This window comes from Stenella coeruleoalba (assembly GCF_951394435.1).
Source record: "Stenella coeruleoalba genome assembly, chromosome: 5".
Classification (NCBI taxonomy): Eukaryota; Metazoa; Chordata; class Mammalia; order Artiodactyla; family Delphinidae; genus Stenella; species Stenella coeruleoalba.
In genome coordinates, this window is record NC_137150.1 from 15685259 (window position 1) to 15708481 (window position 23223).

General features: G+C 37.0%; 1 long non-coding RNA gene across 1 annotated transcript in view; it reads left to right on the forward strand.

The window, feature by feature from the left end:
- LOC307187348 overlaps positions 1-23223 on the forward strand; it is a 262872-nt gene that overhangs the window by 112656 nt on the left and 126993 nt on the right. Inside the window, exon 3 of the long non-coding RNA XR_013828587.1 lies at positions 3201-3327. This is a non-coding gene — a long non-coding RNA (uncharacterized lncRNA). The remainder of the gene's footprint in view (positions 1-3200; positions 3328-23223) is intronic.

Here is a 23223-nt window from a genome sequence, read left to right on the forward strand (position 1 = left end):
TCTCACTGTTGTGGCCTCTCCCGTTGCGGAGCACAGACTCCGGACGCGCAGGCTCAGCGGCCATGGCTCACGGGACCAGCCGCCCCACGGCATGTGGGATCTTCCCGGACCAGGGCACGAACCCGTGTCCCCTGCATCGGGAGGCGGACTCTCAACCACTGTGCCACCAGGGAAGCCCCTGCTGTGATTTTTAATGGAGCCGTTGGGTGGAGGCAGAATATGGAGCAATTAATGAAACTCAGATTTCATGTCCTATTGATATCTGGACAAGATAGTTTTCCAGATCAAGTGTCAGCAAACTACAGCCTGTGAGCAAATGCAGCTTGTTGCCTGTTTTGTATGGTTCTCAAGCTGAAAATGGTTTTTACATTTTTAAAAGGTTGTGAAACAAAGCAAAATAACAAAGACTAGATGATAGAGATGAGTTGGGGCCCACATGGCCTGAAATATTTACTATCTGGCCCTTTACAGAAAAAGTTTGCCAACTCCTGTCTAGACAAAAGAAAGTACTTTATCTTTTAAACTTACTGGATTAAAGAATTAAGCACAGAGTTAAAAACCCAAGTTTGTTCTGTGAGCCTATTATTTTTTTGGAGTTATTCCATTTATGAAATTTGTTTTTGTCTTTTTCATGGTAACCATCTTTCTGGCCAAATACCTGTATCTCTGTTTCAAACTGTACCATTTATTTTAACCACTACTGTAAAGAGCAAATCCATGACTAGTGAAGTCATTTATCTATTATGCAAACTGTTTGCAGGTGGGGAGGCTAGCAGGTTTTTACTTTTCTTAATTTTCATTACCTAGTTGGCCCCAACTTGGGATTTACCAAACCTAGAAAGAATTCCTAAAGCAACTTTTCAATAGACTCAAGAGAAGGCAGGCAGGCAGGAAGAATTGAAGGAAGGAAAGAGAAAGCAGTGGTCACTTTAAGACTATTTCCTTATCGCTTCAGCCAGGTCTCCCCCAAACCCACCTACTTTCACAGTGACCTCTTTATCAATCTCTCAGAGTTTCGGGTTCAGTTCAGGTAAGGCTCACACAAGGGTAGTTTGCTTGAGTCTCAGAGGACTAGCTAAAAGCTGTTGTGACAATAAATGAATCCACAGTCTTTTCCAAGATACCCACAGGCATTTCAACTATAGGTCTACAGGGGCTCGCTTGCACACCAGGCATTGTCTTTTTTCTTACAGCATGTGGTTTATAGCTTATTTGAGGGCACTCAAATAAGTAAAGCTATGCATGGCTAATTCCTAAATTAGTTGTCTTTAACAAGTATCTGCAAATGTGGAAAGAAAGACTTGTAAAGAAACATATTTCTAAGACTAACTTGTGATAAATACCGTGTAGACTATCTGGAGTTCCTGAACAGTATTCCAAATATCTCAATAATTGAAAACATTTAGCAAATAGGTCTAAGGGTTCCAGATGGTATTCTAATCAAATATATAATAAGCTTATTTAGAAAATCTCCCCTCTGTTTTTTACAAATTGCCTGGTAATACACTTGAAATAATACATGTACCATTTTGTCTCAGAGTATAATAGTAGAAATAATGAGTATAATACAAGGGGAGGGAGATTTTAGTTTATGAGAAAGAATTCTAGAACTGCATTGTCCAACATGGTAGCCACCAGCCACATGTGGTTATGGAACACTTGAATGTAGCTAAACTGAGGAACTAAATTTTTTTTTAATTTTTATTTTATATTGGAGTATAGTTGATTTACAATGTTGTGTTAGTTTCAGGTGTACAGCAAAGTGATTCAGTTATACATATACATATATTCTTTTTCAGATTTTTTTCCCATATAAGTTATTACAGAATATTGAGTAGAGTTCCCTGTGCTATACAGTAGGTCCTTGTTGATTATCTATTTTATATATAGTACTGTATATCTGTTAATCCCAACCTCTTAATTTATCCTTCCCCCCCACCTTTCCCCTTTGGTAATAATAAGTTTATTTTCTAAGTTTGTATGTTTCTGTTTTGTAAATAAGTTCATTTGTATCATTTTTTTTGATTACTCATATAAGTGATATCATATGATATTTGTCTTCTCTGTCTGACTTACTTCATTTAATGAAAATCTCTAGGGCCATCCATGTTGCTGCAAATGGCATTACTTCATTCTTTTTTATGGCTGAGTAATATTCCATTGTATATACGTACCACATCTTCTTTATCTATTCCTCTCTCAAAGGACATTTACGTTTCTTCCATGTCTTGGCTATTGTAAATAGTGTTGCAATTAACATTGGGGTGCATGTATCTTTTTGAATATGGTTTACTCCATATGTATGCCCAGGAGTGGGATTGCTGGATTATATGGTAGCTCTATTTTTATTTTTTAAGGAACCTCCATACTGTTCTCCATAGTGGCTGTACCAACTTATATTCCCGCCAACAGTGTAGGAGGGTTCCCTTTTCTCCACACCATCTCTAGCATTTATTGTTTATAGACTTTTGATGATGGCCATTCTGACCAGTGTGAGGTGATACCTCATTGTGGTTTTGATTTTCATTTCTTTAATAATTAGTGAAGTTGAGTATCTTTTCATGTGCTTTTTGGCCATCTGTATGTCTCCTTTGGAGAAATGACTATTTAGATCTTCTGCCCATTTTTTGATACAGTTGTTTGTTTTTTTGATATTGAGCTGCATGAGCTGTTTGTATATTTTGGATATTAATCCCTTGTCAGTCACGTTATTTCCTGGAAACCTGAGCCAGCTGAATACTTACGTCCTTCTCAAACCTACCTCAATCCTGTTTCATTCAACCAACCAGTCATTCATTCATTCATCCTTTTAGCATGCATTTATCAGTCATCTATTGTGTTTCATGCACTTTGCTAAGCATTGGCCCCTGATATCAAGATGGAAGTAAAAACTAATTTAATATAAATAATAAATGTTATAAGTGGTGTACAGGGATACCTCATTATGCTTTCGTTTTTTTTATCGTGCTTTGCAGATACTGTGTTTACAAATTGAATGTTTGTGGCAACCTAGCATTATCAGATGATGTTTAGCATTTCTTAGCAATAAATAAGTTTTTAATGTATGTACATGGTTTTTCAAGATGTAATGCTATTGCAGACTTAATAGACTACCATCTAGTATAAGCATAACTTTTACATGCCTTGGGAAACAAAAAATTTATGTGACTAGCTTTATTGCGATATTTACTTTACTGCAGTGGTCTGGAACTGAACCTGCAATATCTCTGAGGTCTACCTGTATGTAAACCACAGTGTGAAGAATGTCAGAGAAGAAGCACCAAGGTCTTTTTCTGAGGAATTGTCATTTGAGCTCATCCTTGTAGGGTAAGTAGGAGTTTTACAGATGTCAAGGAGAGAGGAGGGAATGTTTGAAAGAAAGAAATGCAAATGCAAAACTGGTAGAAGAGAACTACCACCAGAATATTTGTGGGACTGAATGTCCAGTGTTTCTTTTACTTAGACAGCAGAAGGGCGGAAGATGAAGCTGGATAAGAGAAAGGATTGTATCATGAAGGGTCTAACACACCATTTAAAGGACTTCAGATTTTACTTTGTGGGCAACAAAGTCACTGACAATTCTAAACATGGTTTTATTTTTTAAATTTATTTTATTGAATTATAGTTGATTTACAGTGTTGTATTAGTTTCTGCCATACAGCTAAGTGATTCAGTTAGACATAGATATACATTCTTTTTCATATTCTTTTCCATTATGATTTATCACAGGATATTGAATATAGTTCCCTGTGCTATACAGTAGGACCTTGTTGTTTATCTATTCTATATATAATAGCTAAACATGATTTTATAAATTTGATTATAAAAAATTATGGTTCGGAAAGATCATTTTGTTGACTCTGAGAATAAGAAGTGCTTTTGGCTAGAGGTAGAGAGTTTGGTAAGCTATCGCAGTGTTTCTGGCAAGAAATGATAAGAGCCTAAGCAAGAGCAGATAACTGCTAAGGGACCAAGGGAGTGCTGGATAAGTCTAGGCTTGCAGCTTGGAGAGGTGGATATATACAGGTGCCCTTTACCAGGGCACATAAAGGAGACAGAGAATTGGAGAAATAATAACTCAGTTTTGGGTATTTGAGATTGAAATACCTATGAGAAGTCCAGGTAGAAAAGTCTGTATGTTATGTTATCAAATAAACCAAATAAAAATGCAGAGGAAAACATATGAATAACTGTAAAACTTTAACCATCAGAAGAAAAAAAAAACAGTATGATTTTAATAAAATTCGTAATATTACAAATGGTCTTACAAGTATATTGTGAAAATAAACTCAAAATGGATTAGAGACCTAAATGTAAGACCAGACACTATAAAACTCTTAGAGGAAAACATAAGAAGAACACTCTTTGACATAAATCACAGCAAGATAGTTTTTGATCCACCTCCTAGAGTAATGGAAATAAAAACAAAAATAAACAAATGGGACCTAATGAAAGTTTTTTGCACAGCAAAGGAAACCATAAACAAGATGAAAAGACAACCCTCAGAATGGGAGAAAATATTTTCAAACGAATCAACGGACAAAGGATTTATCTCCAAAATACATAAACAGCTCATGCAGCTCAATATTAAAAAAACAAACAACCCAATCCAAAAATGGGCAGAAGACCTAAATAGACATTTCTCCAAAGAAGACATACAGATGGCCAAGAAGCACATGAAAAGCTGCTCAACATCACTAATTATTAGAGAAGTGCAAATCAAAACTACAATGAGGTATCACCTCACACCAGTTAGAATGGGCATCATCAGAAAATCTACAAACAGCAAATGCTGGAGAGGGTGTGGAGAAAAGGGAACGCTCTTGCACTGTTGGTGGGAAGGTAAATTGATACAGCCACTATGGAGAACAGTATGGAGGTTCCTTAAAAAACTAAAAATAGAACTACCATATGACCCAGCAACCCCACTACTGGGCAGTATACCCTGAGAAAACCATAATTCAAAAAGACACATGCACCCCAATGTTCATTGCAGCACTATTTACAATAGCCAGGTCATGGAAGCAACTGAAATGCCCACTGACAGACGAATGGATAAAGAAGATATGGTACATATATACAATGGAATATTACTCAGCCATAAAAAGGAACGAAATTGGGTCATTTGTTGAGATGTGGATGGATCTAGACACTGTCATACAGAGTGAAGTAAGTCAGAAAGAGAAAAACAAATATCGTATATTAACGCATATATGTGGAACCTAAAAAAATGGTACAGATGAACCGGTTTTCAGGGCAGAAATTGAGACACAGATGTAGAGAACAAACGTATGGACACCAAGGGGGGAAAGCAGCGGGGAGAGTGGGGGGGTGGTGTGATGAATTGGGCGATTGGGATTGACATGTATACACTAATGTGTATAAAATTGATGACTAATAAGAACCTGCTGTATAAAAAATAAATAAAATAAAATTCAAGAAAAAAAGTGTGTTGTGTACTTTGTCTTGCTTTGCAATCAAGGAAATTTAAGTGAAGATTTAATTTAATTAATGTTCTGTTAAAACAACTGCAGAGAAATTTATTTATATAATAAGAAAAGATTGGCAGCACCCTAAATGAGCTATATTAGGGCAATGGTCAAGTAAATAGCAACATGTACCGTCTTTGGAACATTACATAGGCATGGAAATTATATTTTGGAGACTATTTAATCAGTAAAATAGTCATGATATGATGACAAGTAAAAAAGCAGGATACAAAACTGTGTAAACAGTACAATCCTAATTTTGCCAAAAATATATTTACCTAGTAGTATTATAGGTAATTTTGCTTATCCCCTTGCTTTGCTTTTATTAAATGTTTTACTCTGAAAATTAATCAAAAACATTAGAGAATAAATAGTTCATATAAAAGAAGTATTCAATTCCACTGAATTTAAAAATTATATTATTGAGTTATAGGTAAAAATAAAACTGAAATCCATTCAACAACCTCATTTTGGATGTGAATATGGCATATTTTAACTTCCTGTTGCTATTATCTTGGAAGCAGAAGAGTTCACTTATTTATGCAAATTAATATACATGCTATTTGCAAAGTATAAGATTACCAAAAATTAAGGAAACCTTTAACTTTATCATTCAAACTAGGACAATTTTGAGAATGAAAGGGTCACTAATAATAATTATTCTGGACAACAGGTACAAATCTGGACATATGGTCACACATTCACTTGGATTAAAATTTAAGGCCTTACATTGTGAATAAAATGTTGACTTTTAGCATTATTTCATTTCCTTTTTTGTAAGAGTAAACATTTCAAGGGTAACACGTATGAATGAGCTAAATCACACGGTGGCATGTATAGGCAGCTCTTTTTGACAATAATTTTCTCACTCAGTAGATTGTAAAATTCAGGTTTGAAAGGAACTCATTCATCCTTGATGTGTTGATATAATGGGAGAAGAAAGAAAAAGGGTAAAAATCCATCTGTTTCAAAAATGATTTATGTAAAAATCAACTATAATTCAATAAAAAGATATTAAATCAATAAAAAATGATTTGTGTCATTTAGGTTTTTCTGAAGTTTATAAACTTCCATTTGAAACTGAAAGGTGGTGTGTAGTGCATTATACTCTGACCTTTAACACATTTTATCTTCTTATTTATCTCCTAAACACTAAGATGGAAAATTTCTTTTAAGAAAATCATTCACAAATGTTAATATCTGATGCTCTACGGTTGCTATATTACAAATGACATAAAATTTCACAAGAATTGATGTGACTAAGTAGAAATTCATAAAGTCATTTAAATAGTTAAGATTTGTATCAACTTCTGTAACTACTGAAAAAAAAAGTCTGGATGGGGAAAGCACTTTCATAAACAGATGAGTATCCTAAATGCTACAGAATGCATGAAAAGGATCATGTCTCCTCTCTGTTAATTAACACTGTTATAAAGAGGTGATAAAGGAAAGAAAAACCCAACAGTCCGTAAGATCATACACTTAAATTTATGCACAGTACTTTTGATTCTTGGATAGAACCAAAATCATAAGCTTCTTAGCAGCTTTCGTAGTTACATGTAGCTAATAATATATTAAGTGCATTGTGTGATTTGCTTTTACCAAAGTATCTTGAACATTATGGCAAACAAGCTTATTAAATATTACTTTGAATTTTAGAATGAAGTTTTGGTGGTACTGGGACTAATGGGTAGAGGGAAACTATTGTTTATCTTTTATGCTGCACCATAAAGGGAGACAGGCACTCAAAAAACCTTATTTCTGTTAAACGTTACAAAAATATGAGGGTCAGCTTTATGTACGAGAAACCTGAGAATTAATGTATTTAAGTGTTATTGTCAAGGACTAAAACTAAGTATTTCAAGCCTAAGCCATACATAGGCTTAAAAAAAAGCATTAGAGACAGAAGAAGCCCCAAGCTGGTGGAGTACGAAGACCCTGAGCTCACCTCTTCCAACAGGTACACCAAAATCACAACTATTTACAGAACAACTACCTATGAGAATGACCTGAAAACTAGCAGACAAGATTTTCTAAAGCTAAAAGTATAAAGAAGGAGCCACATCAAGATAAGTAGGAGGGGCAGAGACACATTATAGGCAAGATCTATGCCCCCAGTTGGCAACCCACAAACGGGAGGAATATCACAGTTGCAGAGGTGCTCTCCAAGGAGCCAGGGACCTAAGCCCCAAATCGGGCTTCCCAGCCTGGGGGACCTGCACCAGGAAGATAAGCCTCCAACATCTGGCTTTAAAAACCTGCAGGCGGGCTTCCGTGGTGGCGCAGTGGTTGAGAATCTGCCTGCCAATGCAGGGGACATGGGTTCAAGCCCTGGTCTGGGAAGATCCCACATGCCGCGGAGCAACTAGGCCCGTGAGCCACAGCTACTGAGCCTGCGCATCTGGAGCCTGTGCTCCGCAACAAGAGAGGCCGCGACAGTGAGAGGCCCGCGCACTGCGATGAAGAGTGGCCACCGCTCGCCGCAACTAGAGAAAGCCCTCACACAGAAACGAAGACCCAACACAGCCAAAAATAAATAAATAATTAAGACCACATATTAAAAAATAAACAAATAAAAACCTGCAGGCTTGTGAGAGCTGGAGGACTATAGGAAACAGAGGCTCCACTCTTTTTTTTTAATTGAAGTATAGCTGATTTATAATATAGTTTCAGGTGTACAATATAGTGATTCAATATTATTATAGATTATACTCTACAAAAAGTTATTATAAAATATTTGGCTGGTTCCCTGTGCTGTACATTACATCCTCTCCAATAAATGCTTTTGGGAAAACTGGACAGCTACATGCAAAAGAATCAAACTGGACTACTCTCACATCATGCACAAAATAAATTCAAAATGGATTAAAGACTTAAGTGTAAGAAGACTCCTAGAAGAAAACCTAGGCAGTATGTTTTTTGACAGTGGTCTTAGCAATATACTTTCGGATCTGTCTCCTCAAGCAAGGGAAGCAAAAGCAAAAATAAACAAAAGAGACTACATCAAACTAAAAAACTTTTCACAGTGAGGGAAACCATCGACAAAATGAAAGACAGCCTACTGAATGGGAGAAGATATTGGCAAATGGTGTATCTGATAAGGGATTAATATCCAAAGTATACAAAGAACTCATGCAATTCAACATCAAAAAAACAAACAACTCACTTTAAAAATGGGTAGAAGACCTGGATAGACTTTTTCCCAAAGAAGACATACAGATGGCCAACAGGCACAAGAAAAGATGCTCAACATCACTAATCAGGGAAATGCAAATCAAAACTACAATGAGATATCACTTCACACCTGTCAGAATGGCCATCATCAAAAGGACAGCAAATAATAAATGTTGGCGAGGATGTGGAGAAACGGGAACCCTTGTGCACTGTTGGTGGGAATGTAAATTAGTGCAGCCACATACTTTTGGAAAAATGTATGGAGGTTCGTCAAAAAATTAAAAATAGAAATACCATATGATCCAGAAATTTCATTTTACGGTATTTACCCAAGGAAAACAAAAACACTAATTCAAAAAGATATGTGCACCCCAGTGTTTATAGCAGCATTGTTTATAATAGCCAAGATATGGAAGCAACCTGAGTACCTATCTATCTATATATCTATCTATGTATCTATCTATCTGTATTTATATACATATATACACACACACAAAAATGCAGTATTACTCAGCCATAAAGAAAAATGAAATCTTGCCATTTGTGACAACATGGATGGATCTAGAGCGTATGTTATCATGCTAAGTGAAATAAGGTAAAGACGAATACCATATAATATTACTTATATGTGGTATCTAGAAAACAAACCGAACCAAACCAAATCAGACTCATAGATACAGAGAACAAACGGGTGGTTGCCAGAGGGGAGGGATGCAGGGGTTTGGGCATAATAGGTGCAAGGGATTAAGAGGTACAAACTTCCAGTTATAAAATACAGAAGCCACAGGAACATGGTCAGTAACAGCATGATAACTTCGTATGGGGACAGAAGGTTACTAGACTTACCATGGTGATCATTTGGTAATGTGTATAAATGTTGAGTCACTATGTTGTATACCTGACACAAACATAATATTGTACATCAACTTTATCTGACTAAAAACACCGTAAATTGTCAAAGTATGTGTAAGTAAATTTGTAGGATAAACATAACTCACCTTTGATATATCTCATGGGTCCATATATCCCTAATGTCTATAAAGATCTCTATGCAGTTAAAAGTTTAAAATCAGGTTGTTTTATGGGCTTCCCTGATGGCGCAGTGGTTGAGAGTCCGCCTGCCGATGCAGGGGACACGGGTTCGTGCCCCGGTCCGGGAAGACCCCACATGCCGCGGAGCTGGGCCCGTGAGCCATGGCCGCTGAGCGTGCGCGTCCGGAGCCTGTGCTCCGCAACGGGAGAGGCCCGCGTACCACACAAAAAAATAAATAAATAAAATAAAAAATAAATAAAATAAGGTTGTTTTTTAACAGTAGAAATAAGTTTATGGTACAATAACATTATTCTATCCACTTTGATAATGATCTTCCTAACTGAATATCCATTCAAAAGCCCCTATAAAGAATTAAACAGATTTAAACACCACGTGAAAGCATGAAAACCAGTTTTGTGTTATTTTTCTAATTCGTAAATAGTTTAATTTTTAAAGGTGCCCTGGGATGTGAACAGAGAGACAGTTCATGTGGCCAGGACATCATGGTGTGACTGGAAAAGAGGGGCAGTTTGGTGGAGGGTGGAGAGCAGTGAGAGGGCACATGGATTTGAATCCCCATTTTGCTATAACCCGTTTTCTGACTTCAAATGGATCCTTGGTGGCCTCGGTCCTTCCTGTAGATGATTTCTACATCTACATGATTTCTACATCTACATCGACATGATTTCTACATAAAGTCTAAACTTCAAAGGAAGGAACTCACAAATTAAAACGATAACCAAGTACATTGGAAAGACCCTGAAGGCGATAATGATAGTAGTGATGATATTGTTATAATGCTCTCTAAGGCTCACCCGAGCTTTGAAAGTAAAATATTCTATGGTTTCTTCCCAGAATTGTTATGAGATGGTAACTAGTACTTAGTAAGCTGGTCTGCGATTCCATCCACTAGAGGACAGTAGTAAATGTGCACAAGCATATTTTTAAAAGCCATAGTGTGACTCATTTGAAATAAAACCTATCTTGCAGAAAGATGCTATGAAAAGAAGCACATAAAAAACCAGGGTCATTTTTTTTTTTTTTTTTTTTTTTCCGGTACGTGGGCCTCTCACTGTTGTGGCCTCTCCCGTTGCAGAGCACAGGCTCCGGACGCGCAGGCTCAGCGGCCATGGCTCACGGGCCCAGCCGCTCCGCGGCACGTGAGATCTTCCCGGACCGGGGCACGAATCCGTGTCCCCTGCATCGGCAGGCAGACTCTCAACCACTGCGCCACCAGGGAAGCCCCAGGGTCAATATTTTGAATAAAGCCACAACATTAAAGGGTTATAGAAATTTCTGGTCTAGTAAATATTTGAATATTTACTAGTGCGTAAGTGGGCAATTTCTTCAGGACCAGCTCCTCTGTAAGAAGTCAGCTGTGTTGAGAGTGATAGGCCCCTGGAGTCATCATCAAGTATGCAGCTGTGCCTGCAATGGCAGTGAGGTGAGCCGTGGACAGCCTGGGGCTGCTCCCAGCCCAAGACAGGCTCGAATCTCCTCGGGGTGTACCACATACTTTTTTGTCTCTACAGCCCAGCCCAGCATTTTGTGTGCAGGAAGTGCCTAATCAAAGCTTGTTCTTCAACCCTAGCCATCTCTGAACTTGGTTCCCTGTTTTGCCACTTCTCAGATTTTTGATTTTTGGCAAGTCACTTAACTTCTCTGACTCAGCTGGTGTTGGTTTTGTGGATTCAAGAATTTCTGAGGACCCTTTAACATCCTCAGTTATGAACTTAGCCATCTCACCTTTTGAGATATTTTATGTATTTCCTTGCTGCCCTTCCCTGCCTGAGAACAAATCAGGCATTTAATTATGCTTCTTAACACATTTTCGTCCCAGATTATTTCTTTTTCTGATATAAAGTTTCTGAACAGGTAAAGTAAGTTCAGTGCCAGGTAGACTGCCTAAATGTGTACCTATGAGTATATGTCTTAATCTTTCTGAGACTTACATTCTTAAATAGCAAATGGGGATACTATCTCAGTGTTGCTAAAGATTAAAATGAGATATGATATTTAAAACACAATGGTAGATCTTCGGTCGACTTCTCACAAATATCGGTTCTCTTCTCTGACAGATCTAATAGTCTATGATTATGTTATCTTCTTTTCATTTATAGGTAGGAATTTATAGAGAATTCCATTAAAATAGACAGTTTTTAGTACATGGTGGATCATACGGTGTCTTTTATAATATAATTACCAAATATAGAAATGTCTTAATATCATAAGACACAAGTAAGCAATAGTGCCCCTTCTCAAGAAAAAATCATTATAGTAGAATTCTAAATTTTCTAAAATGACTGGAATAAATCAACATGTGCCCCGTGTATTGGCCAAATTTGTTAACAGTAATTTTATTGATGAATCTGTAATTAAAGATAAATGTTCTGAGTTTTAAATTATATGTGATTGAAACAAACTCTTCTTTTTATAACATGCTTAGTCACTCTGTAATTTCCTGCACATTTAAGTGTTCATTTTGTTAGAATTAGCATATATTGTCATCCTTACTCCCAATGTTATGGGATGAAAACAATTCCAGTGTCTGAATCATTTATCCATTAGTGACAGTGAAATAAACCCATAGCTGAAATAGAATTAAGAAATTAAGTGTTTTAATTTCAACAAAGGCAAAATGACAGATTGGTTTTGGAATAGCTGTTGGCAAAGCATAGATATGACGCCTGTGACCAATAGAGACAGGACATTTATTATTTTCTGACTTTATAAGTAAGCGGGGTTTGTGAAAATCCCAGTTCTTCTTGCTCCATCATGAGAAATGCAGAGGTGATTGGACAACTGGGGCTTCTGCTTCCTGCTAAGAGCCTACTTTCTGTAAGAATCAAATAGCATCAATAGACCTTGAAAGGCCCGTGGAATAGGGCATTCACTCAAAGTACAGAAACACAGAGATTTTTTTCCTTTACCCAAAAGTTGCTCTGTGTTTCTAGGCTCTCGCTGTCTCTCTCAATTTTATTCAAGGTTTTTTTCTAGAATGGATTCTTCTTGGACGTAAATGACTGTAAAACATTTTTCAAGGAAATGTCTTTTTGGGTAAATGCAGTCACACCGTAATAGAGGACACAGACTGTGTTTGACTTGAGCCAAAGAAAAGAACTTCCCTAGATACTCTTATATAAACCAGGTGCATAAACAGAGCGCACTGTGACAAATCTACAAATTCTTGAGGGGCTCAAAATACAAGCTAGATGCTGAAAAACCAAGATACGAATGCTAAAGTGAGGCATAGTCTTTCCTGCAGGGGAGGTCTATTAGCAAGAACCTCTAACATAGAAGACACGATTTCTCTCTTGACAATTCCCTAATATTTCCAGAGCTAAATACTTTATAGCCTGGTCTACCAGTGCTTCACAGCCATGCCCTACCCAAACAGTACAACTTTGTCCTTGTTGCTACTAGTGCCGTCCATACCCACATTCCATCCCCACCCACACTCACCATTTCCAACACTTCCTTCCCTGAGCCTTTGGTTGCTTCCTCTGCCAGAAATGTCTTTCTTCCGCTTCTGGTGAACTGTGACCCAACCCTCGAGACTAGCTCAAATGTCAATTCTGAAATCAGTAGCTTTCTGGGAATCTCTTCTCCCTACCCCCAAGCAGAATTAAGTTCTTCCCTCCCCTGTACTCCTTTAACCCTGGCGTTTGCCTACACAAACGTGGCACTGGACACATCACATTACTACAAAATATATGTGGTATTGCCAGTGCCATTGGATTTATACTTTCCTGCATGTGTTCATCTCCTCTACTAGCCAGTGAGTTCTTTGCTTACATACCCTCACAATCCAGGGCCTGGGACATAGTAACCATAAATCAAATATTCTCAACAGAATTTTTAAAATCCATGCCATTCATGTGCACAAAAGTCTAAAGTCTTCAGAGTTTCTACCAATCTGTAGTTTAAGAAAAAAGGAAAGAGGACTGTATCACCTTTGCATATATTTGTTCTTTGAGTATTTGTTTATTTACTGATGAATCATCAGGGTACTTTTAACATTCAAAATTGAGTTTATTGAACTTGGCAAAGTGATAAATTCATTTATTTCCTTCTATTTCCCAAGCTAATGGCTGTGTTTGTTTTATTTTAAACTCCTTTTTGAAGGAGTAGACATTTATACACATAGACAGTTTGTTGACTATCAAGTGTGTTTTAGATTTAGGTTCAAGACACGCAACTTGTGGGGAATGGAGATGCACAAGGGTCCAACGGAAACATATAAGTTAAATTTAAAGTAGCTTGAAAGTCTGCCTTCTGTTGGTAGATCATAGATTCATATGAATTGTGAAGTGATATAATTTAATGTTAGAAAATACCAGGGTTTTTTCCTCCATAATTAGAATGACTTGGAAGTGGAGTGGGTTGGAGAATATTTAGAAGAGAAGAGACAGGGAAGATAAAATTATTGAGAGAAAGTCTTGGCCGGATGGTTAGATGTGGGAATTAGAATCAGAAAGAGGAAAATCCCATCCAACAAATATGTATAGACATGGGCAACGGGGTCCTAGAAACAAGTAACTACATTAATAATTAACTAACATATTAAATTAACATTAAAAAGCCTAAAAAATGGTTTGCTCCATTCTTGCAAAAGAGAGGTGTCAATCTTTTTGTAGAAGTGGCTCATTTCTTAGGTTCAATGGGAGAACCTGCCCTGACTGGAAAGGGCCTCTTCAGTCGTTCCTTATTTTAGGAACAGGAGTTACTGGGCATTTCAGCCAGAAGGGACAGTCAGAACAAAGTCTCGTTGTGATGATCAGTGAGTGGTTCAGTGTCCTAGAGGGTAGTGCTAGGAGAAGGGCTTGGTTGAGATGAAGCTGGAGAGGCAGAAAGGGCCAGGCCCGAGGCTTGATTTGCTGCATAAAGACAAAGGGATCTGGGGGAAATACCTGCCGTGACTCGGCTTCCTGACACGGTCCACTGTGCAGAGAGATGGGATGGTTGTGGACATGTGCTTTCTTTTCCAAAAAAGGTTAGAATATTATTTTCTGGATTTCTCTAGTTGTCAAAATTTGACAGAGATAATCTTCTGAAAGCATTTTATCTCTGTTTTCATAAAATGTTTATAAATGTATATAACTGTGTTTCAGGTCTTCCAGTGTGAGAATACCACGAGGAGCTTTATGGCAATTATAAGGAGCTGTGCCACAGCTGTGTGCAATAAAGAGGGTGTGGTTTATAGGACGTACAAAGCTATTTCCAAGAAATAAGATTCTGCTTAACAGGTTTAGACACAAATCTTAGCTGCACAAATGGCTAAATATACTTGGTTATGACAGGTACAAAGAGTCATTTTGAGCCAGTGAGGTCACCAACTTCAGTGCAAAAGAGGCTGAGAGTCAGTTTTAGCTATTGGCAGTTATGTTTATGAAATGCACCCCAGACTGGGAAGGATGCTAGCTTTCACTTGCCTTGGTAATACTTAAATAACATGAGAGAATGTGGGATACCACGTCTTCCAGTAGCTCCAGTTAGGACTTTCTGTAATGATAGGTTTCTACTGAAATAACGAGCTTAACCACATTTGCTCACAAAAGCCCCATTCTTTATGGGTCAAAACTATAAATGGTACAAACAGCAAAAGCAATCATTTGTTAATCCATAAATCTGTTATCTGGATGTAATTTCCATTGTCCTTCATTCAGTTCTTAAAACAGTAAAAACATAAATATAGCTCCTCAGTTTCTTTCCTTCCTTCCTACTTCCTGCCCTACACACACACACACACACACACACACACACACACACAGAGATACGCAAATACACACACACAGAGGTGGGGAAAGATAGTCCTTCCAGAAATATTTCTGATGGCACATTAAAAAGGGAGTACCTGTGGCTTTTAGACAAACATACCTTTTACAGATTACAGATTCTTCCCACACAGGTTTAGACACAAAAACTCAGCTACCAACTGATTGCAGTAGGTGAAATTAGGTCTCTGAATGTGTTAGTTTGGTGTTTTAGAATTCTTAACCTAGATGTATGTACTTTTATATATATATATATGTCATTTATTTGGTGTGACAGAAATTTCGATACCAAAATATTATAGGGAAGCATTAAATAATCACATGTGAAAATGCATTCTAAGAATATAGTAATTAATAAGGTGTGTTTCTCACATTTAGTGTGTACATATACATAAAGACAAAAGCTTGGTATGGGCTATTATTAAATCCTAGGATGGTTCAGACATTCTTACCTTGCTCTGAAAAAAAAAAAGAGTGTTTATAACCATGGAAATGGTTCTTCCTCTAAAGGGAAAGCGGGGAGATGACTCAACTAACAATAAAGAACTTAAAAGTATTTTTATTTAAACTTCAATTCATTAGCAATCATTATTCCTTAACTCACTTGTGACGACAATCAGTGTTGCTAGGTCAGCAGCTAATTCCAGGTCTCTCTGCTCACTTTATGGCTTCATCCTTGCTTGTAACAGATGATGTGTTGGGTTGACCACTGGACAAGTAATCCATTGCCATATTGGAGGAGAACTTGCGAACTCTACAGAAATTATAAACCTGAAACAAGAAGAGAAACTTTAGTGGTTACCAGGTCCAGGGACCTAGTACAGTATGTATTCATCTCCCCCCTACCTTTGTTTGGGGAAACATCCTATCTTACATTTCAGGCCATGTGGTTTGGATGAGGTTTTCCTTACCCTTAGCTTCAGGGGTGAGTTTTGTTGTGTTGTGTTGTGTTGTTAAGTTGTGTTGGTTTAAGCCAATCATCCTTTCACATCCCTCTGACTAGAGTAATTGATTGGGGGATTTACTTGCAACTTAATTTGGGCAATGAGCAAACCCAAAACATTTGTTTATCTGTTAACAGAGAAAAGTTCCATTTTGTGGACTTGAAGCTGAAAAAAAGTATGAATCCTGAGGCAATAATAGCCATCTTGAAACCAGGAGGGGAAGCCTTACTTCAGCGTGAAGACAGTGCATTAAAAAAAGCCAAGTTCAGAGAAGTAGAGAATCAGGCTTCAGTTATTTCATTGAAGCCCCTGAATTAAGGCTTATCTAAAGCCAGTCCTTACTCTTGGACTTCTCGTTACAGCAATCAATAGGTTCCTTATATGTTCTGGCCAGTTTGGTTGGGTTTTAAGTTGCTTGCTATGGTACGAATCCTGTCTAAATATAGCATATCACCTTATTATTGAAGCACCAGCTTAGACTTTTACCTTCTTAGTTGTAACTCCATTAGGATGATAGCAAGTAAAATCATGCCCCAACAGCTGTCAATAACATCAAAGAGTAGATCTCATCTCTATTGATATTTCTGATTATATGTGTATATATGTGTATGCATATATATATAATCATATATCAAAACAAAGTTCTTTTTGGTGGATTAATTAATGTCTTTTGATTACACAGCAAGAGATTGGGTTTGCTAATTCTGCGTCCAGTAATCCATAAAGCATGCAGTACAACCATGTAGCTTGAAAGAGGAAAATAGCTTTAGGAAGATCTGGATCTAATATCTTAAGGATTAAGCAGTGTTAGGAGAGGAAAGCCATGCTGATTAATAGAGACCCCTCTAGTGGCCATAAACAGGTACACAGAGGGAATCATAATCATATTTTCTCATCTGTACTGCTCCAACATTTTGCCTCCTCTCATACCCTGCAGCTGAAGTTGTCTCATTGTGTCCAAGTAAGCTCAAATAAAGTTGGATGATGAAGAACTGCAGCCCATAGGCAAGTAGCAGTCATGTGCTTTGGATTGTAGTTTGAAAGCTGACAGGCTTCAAGTGGCTCATAATATGCCAGAAAAGAGATAGGGTCAGCTATTTACCGTGTAATGTTCAATGGCATTACTAAATCTACTAAAGGAAATATGACACCTTCTTAAGTCCCAGCAGCAGAGGCTGGGAGAGGCAGTGTCAGTTATGCAGTGTTTTACTGCATGAATATGAAGTTTATTTCAAAGATCCTCTCAATACCTATTAACCAATATTGGGAGTACAAGTGTTATATGAGCTGCTCAAAGGTATTCTACATTTTGTATTTATACAAAAAGGCTTCTAATATATCTGCTTATAAATGTAGCAATTAAACCCAGATAGTAGGAAGTAATAATAAAGATAATAATGAAAAATAGATAATGCTGTATTTCAGTATTCGTCCCTTCATCATATTGTGTGACACAAAGTACCATAAGTCCTCTGAGAGTATTCTAGTGTCCCTTGAAATCTATTAGCAATTAACTGAAATAATTTAAATTTGCTAGACTGGAAACTGGGGTAGAGTGAAAGAAAAGAAGCAAATAATAATAAATATTTATACAGATTCATTTTAAAGATAATCTTGAGTTTCTGAAAGTAGAATAAATATTGATAAGAAACAAAAATAGATTTAAGGCTCTCTCAAGACAATCTAAATGTAATAGAAATTTGAAATGTTTTATTTGATGGAAATCTTTCAAGATGGATTTGACTACATAGTGCGGTTCTGATAACAGGTTGGCAGATGTGGCCCTGTGAGTACAATGTGACCAGGCACTTTTCTGGGTACTGTGGATACATCAGAGAATAAAAGTAAGGACACTATCCCTGACCTCATGAAGCTTACATTCTAGTATGGGGAAACAGGAAATAAACATGAGAAAAAACTACATTACATAGTATATAGTATCGACAGAAGATGTTAAGTGCTATAAAAATATAATAGGGTTGAGCTGCTGCAGCAGGGGATTCATTTAAATAGGGTGGACAGTGACACTTCAGCAAAGACTTGAAAGAAGTAAAGAAAGGAACCACATAGATATCTGGTGGAAGACCGTTACAGGTACAGAAAACAGCAGTGCAGAGATTCTGAAGAAGAAATGTACCCAGTGTGTTTGAAGAATAGGAAGGAGGTCTCTGTGTCTCGTGCAGAGTAAAAAGGGGTACAGTAGTAGGTGATGGGATCAGACAGGTGTGACATGGAGCCTTATAAGGGTTTAGATTTTTTAAATTGAGGTATTAATTGACATATAACATTATATTCGTTTCTTCAATATCTTGTAATAACCTATAATGGAAAAGAATCGGAAAGAGAATACATGTATTTATGTATATATATATATATATATATATATATAAAAAACTGAATCGCTTTGCCATACACCTGAAACGTTGTAAATCAACTATACTTCAATAAAAAAATTCAAAAATTTTTAAAAATTAAGTAAACATTATATTAGTTTCAAGTGTATAAAGACTAATTGTTTCTGTATATTGAGAAATGATCACCACAATATGTCTAGTTAACATCCATCACCATATATAGTTACAGAATTTTTTTCCCTGTGATGAAAATAACTGGAAACGTGTACCGTTTGACACCCTTCATCTATTTCACCCACCTCCGCACCCTCCCTCTCTGCCTCTGGTAACCATCGATCTGTTCTCTGTTATCTATGAGTTTGGGTTTGTTTGTTTTGTTTTCAATTCCACAAAAAATGAGGTCATACGGTATTTGTCTTTCTCTGTCTGACTTAATTCTCCTAGCATAATGCCCTCTGGATTCATCCATGTTGTTGCACATGACAAGATTTCATTCCTTTTTAATGGCTGAATAATATTCCATTGCATATATATACACACACACACACACACACACACATATATATAGTCACATTTTCTTATTTTCTTTATCCATTCATCTATTGGTAGACAGGTTGCTTTCATATCTTGGCTGTTGTAAATAGTGCTACAATGAACATGGGGGTGCATATATCTTTTCAAATTAGAGTTTTTGTTTTCTTCAGATAGATACCCAAAAGTGGAATTGCTGGATCATATGGTAGTTGTATTTTTTTTTTTGGCCGTGCTGCCTGGCATGTGGGATCTTAGTTCCCTGATCAGGGATCAAACCTGCCACCCCCACCCCTGCAGTGGAAGTGCAGAGACTTAACCACTGGACTGCCAGGCAAGTCCCGGTAGTTCTATTTTTAATTTTTTTGAGGAACCTCCACAGTGTTTTCCATAGTGCACCAAGGATTTAGATTTTTAATGCACGTGAAATAAGCCTTAAGGGAGTTTTGAGCAGAAGAGTGACATGACCTAACTCCGTGTTTTAACAGTGTCAATCTGGCTATGTTGAGAGGAGACCATAAGAAGAAAAAGGTAGAAACGGGAGTGTCAATTATTGCAATAATCCACGCGAGAGTTGGTGTGATTTAGTTCATGGTGTTAATCGCGGAGGTGGTGACAGGTAATTCTAGATACGCTTAGAAGGTAGAGCCATAGGGATTCTGATACATGACAATAAAGGATGGAAGGCAAAGAAAGGAGATAAGAATTACTACACGGTTTTTGACCTGAGTAATGCAAGTTTGGAGAGGTCATGTCCTGAGATATTAAGACTGTATGTGGAGTGAGTTTGGGAGGAGTTAGATGAATCTAGAGTTCAGAGAGATCTTGACCGAGAGGTCAGTTTTGGAGGCGCATATTTAAAGCCGTCAGACTGAATGCATAACGGCACATAGATAAATGAAGTTTCTGTTTTAAGCAATTGGCCAGTCTAAATATCTAGAAAAATTTCTTCTGGCGTAGAACACCTAAAATGCTAGATAAAACATAATAAACTTTAAATAAGTCTGAGCTCTAGTAATGAAAACAATCAGAACCAGCAAAGAATAAAGAACGATTGCGCAGTGGCAAGCCAAGTCTAAAGTTTCTTCTGACCTGAGGGCATCTCTCAGTTCCTGAGGGCTCAGAGCCAGGCTTTTAACTAGCCACACATGTTTAGGACTGGAAACTAAGCTGCAAGCCCCTAGAATATGGTGGACAGATAAGAGATACTTTAGTACAACAGAAAACTTGAAATAACTTTCTTAGAGAGTGCATTAGGATAAATCAACCCACCACTCGAAAGGAAATATCCCCCTAAGGGGGATAGCCGGGATGGGGGGGTGGGGGGAGGGCTAATTTAGGAGTTTGGGATTAACATATACACTACTATATACAAAATAGATAAACAACAAGGACCTACTGCTATAGTCAGTAGGAACTATACTCAATTTATTGTAGTAATCTATAATGGAAAAGAATCTGAAAAAAAATGTATAACTGAATCACGTAGCTATACAGTTGAAACTAACACAACATTGTAAATTAACTATATTTCAACAAAAAAATTTTAAAAATACAGTAACCATCTTACAATAGAAAAAAAGAGAGAGAAAGGAAATAGTCTTAGACTTGGCACGGGTGGAGGCATGGATTTATGTTTAGGGGACAGAATTAAAACTTCTTGTGTGGCCCACAAAACCCTCAGTCTGAAAGTTAAGTTCCTACCATAGTTCTGGGTTGTTGGTGACATCGGGGATAAAGCAAAATCAAAAGCAGTTCCTCTCTGAAGGAGATGATTTAATTACTTACCTGTGTAAGATATTTCTTTCTCTCTGGTTCTTTCCCCTCTCCCACTTTTATCAGGACATTCTTTCCATTGCCTCTCTTGTCCTTTATCTTATTTCATTTCTATTCTCAGCAGTTTTCCTCAGTGTCGCAGTCTACTTTGGGAGAGAACCCTAGCGGGCCAGGTTTCAGAGATCACAGAAACTAGGCTGCGCCAGTCCCTTGCAGTTCCACGGCAAACTCTTATATCCACCTGCCACCAGAGTGGGTAAAACCCATCAAGGTTTTAGCAGCAGCTCCTGAACTGACCCATTGCACTTTGTGAATATCTGTTGGCTGTTTTATAGTTCCTGTGTTCTTAGACACTGGGTTGCTTCACATTACTTCCTCCTGCATAGTATGTGGATCTTAGGGATGTTGAAGGATTGTCCCTACTCACTTGTATTTTTTTACCTCATGAGGATAACTTGTCTCCTAGTTATTCTAAATATTGTCTTTCATTCTTTGGTTTTACTTTCAATTTTCTCTGTTTTTATATGGGGATTTGGGTTGCATCAGAAACTATGCCCACCACTATTACTATCTTCTGGAATCCCCATAATACATTTTTTTTTTAAAAAAAGGAAGTAGAAGAAAAGACTCAGCTTTTATAAACATATACGAATATATATTGATGTATACATACATATATGCAAATATATGTAAATATATACAAATATACATATACAAAAAATCAAGACAGTTCTTAGAATAATGGTACATGAAGAAAGAGCAAGCAGAGGTTGTTAAATAGTAAAATGCATTACTGGAGATAATTATAATGTGCAATGATCAGACCAGCCTCAGGAAAAATTGTCAACAGTAATAGGTTTTCTTTGGTGCTGAGCACGTCCTGATTCTGTGGTCAATGCCCTCTTCTGGCTTGCCACACCTAGCATCCCAGTAACCTATGTTTTGTGCCCATCTGTGGCCTATCAATATCTTTTTAATCCTTATTTCGCATTCAACCATAATTCACTGTTAAGAATGTTAACTAGTATTTTTGGAAAGAACAGTAGACTAAGTGGAAATCTCAGCTTAGCCATTAATTGACTGGACCAGCTTTGACAAATCAATTTATCTCTCTGTTTTATATATATATATATATATATGTGTGTGTGTGTGTGTGTGTGTGTGTATTAATTATAAATAAATTATATATATATAATTATAGATAAATTATAATAAAGATAAAGAAAAAATGAAATCCAGAGCTTGTAATTCATTAATAAAAAGATAAGCATGAAGCACATACATGTAGAATAGAAACATGAGAGACAAGTGACCCATTCATCCCAGGTCCTTTTTTACCTGGTTATAAAACTCAATTCTAAACTCTTAACAACCAGGGTGAAAAAAGTACATTCATAGCTCTGTGTGCTTCACTCACCTGTGATGCTCTTACACAGCTAGAGTCTTCTCCTGCCATGAGATAGGTATCTCTGCCCACCCTGCCAAAAATAGGGTTCCTGACCCCCCCTTCTACCATATCTTTCTTAGCTACTTGTTTCATTTATAGAATTTATCACCTTTCCAATTATTTTATGTGTCTGTGTATTTGCTTTTGGTCTGTCTTCTTTAGTAGACTGTAAGGTCCATGATGAAAAGCATTATGTCTGTTATTTTCAATAATCTGTGCACAGTGCCCAGCGCAGTTCCTGGAGCATACTAGGCTCCCAGATATTTTATAAATCTTAATGCAAAAGAAAAAAGTGAATGAATGGAACACTTGGTCAAAACTCTGCAGGGGACTAGTCTGTGACATTTGAAAGTGGGCGTTAGGGTCAGAAGATAAGTGTGGTGCAACAAGAATAATGTCTCTAAATTTAAGACAAAGAATAGAAAGTATCAAGAAAACATAAAGCTGACTAGGAATGCACACTATATAGTTAGACAGAACCTGGGAACTATTACTAAATAGGAAAACAGACCTTTCAAACAGATAACTCGACCAAGTTATTGGTTAAGTAAAAATAAGCTGATGTTAAAAAAATAAGCTGATAAAATATGATATTATTTGAAATAAATTTTATTATTTAAACAGTTAATGGCAATGTGAAACAAGCTAAAACTGGAAAAAATAAGTTAGAGTTGAAATTTACTGGGGTGTGTCACAGTAAA